Consider the following 998-nt stretch of genomic DNA (forward strand, 5'->3'; position numbering starts at 1 on the left):
ATCTTCAGCTTCATTCAAGTGGTTTTGGTAGCTTTCAGTAGCAGCTTTCTTTTCCTGGAAGTCTCTTCGAATCTGGCTCATGCATTCTGAGTCCTTTCTATATTTTTCATTTAAAGCCTCTGCCCATTGCCTTTGTTCTTCAATTTTCTTATATGTTTCTTCTTCAGACTTTTTGAGCAGTTCTTTCATTATTATTGTCATTTCATTTTTTACCTGAGAGATTATTTCTGATCTCATCTCTTCTATGGCATTATGGAGTTGTTTCTTTACTTCCATTGCAGTCATTTCAACTATTTCAGGTATGTGTTTACCGAATTCTCCTATGTCGATGTCTCCTGACTTGTTCTGAGTGGGGTGGAGTTCTGGGATTGTGTTTTAGTCCTTCGTTTTGTCATGTTTGCTACTGGGTGCAAAAAGCTCAGTTTCCCTGTTCAGTGGCTGCACAGTAAAGGCCACTAGTGTCCCTAGTTTTCCTGTTGGTCAGGTTTGCCACTTAGTGTCAGCTGAGAAGCTCTTAGTCTCATGTTTTCCAGCAGTTGTTGATTTATATCTAGTTATCCCAGGTCTGAGACACAGGCATTGGTGTCAGCTGATGGCAGACTGTCTGATCCAGCAACCCCTTGCAGTTCAGGGCATGTGCATGACTCAAACTCGGGTTGCACTGCTGTGACAATCCCAGTCCAGTGGACCTATGTCCCCAGGCAGTTCAGGGTACAGGCAAAACCCAGACACAAACAGCAGGGTTGACGGCTTTTGAACCACCTGATTCTGTGTCTCCAGTCAGTTCAGGAGACATACAGATACTAGATGCAGGCTGGATGGGCAGCAATCACAGACTGCCCATGCCTGCGACCCCCTAGGAGGTCCAGGCACAAGTAAAGCACGGGATTGAACCACTGGACCAGCAGCTCTTGGAGCACTCACTCACCTGGCACAGGGCATGCACAGGGAGGAGCCACATGCCATGAACTACCTCTTGATGGTTACAGGTGAGTCCC

Source organism: Chinchilla lanigera, unplaced genomic scaffold, assembly GCF_000276665.1.
Source record: "Chinchilla lanigera isolate Chin_1 unplaced genomic scaffold, ChiLan1.0 scaffold00002, whole genome shotgun sequence".
NCBI lineage: Eukaryota > Metazoa > Chordata > Mammalia > Rodentia > Chinchillidae > Chinchilla > Chinchilla lanigera.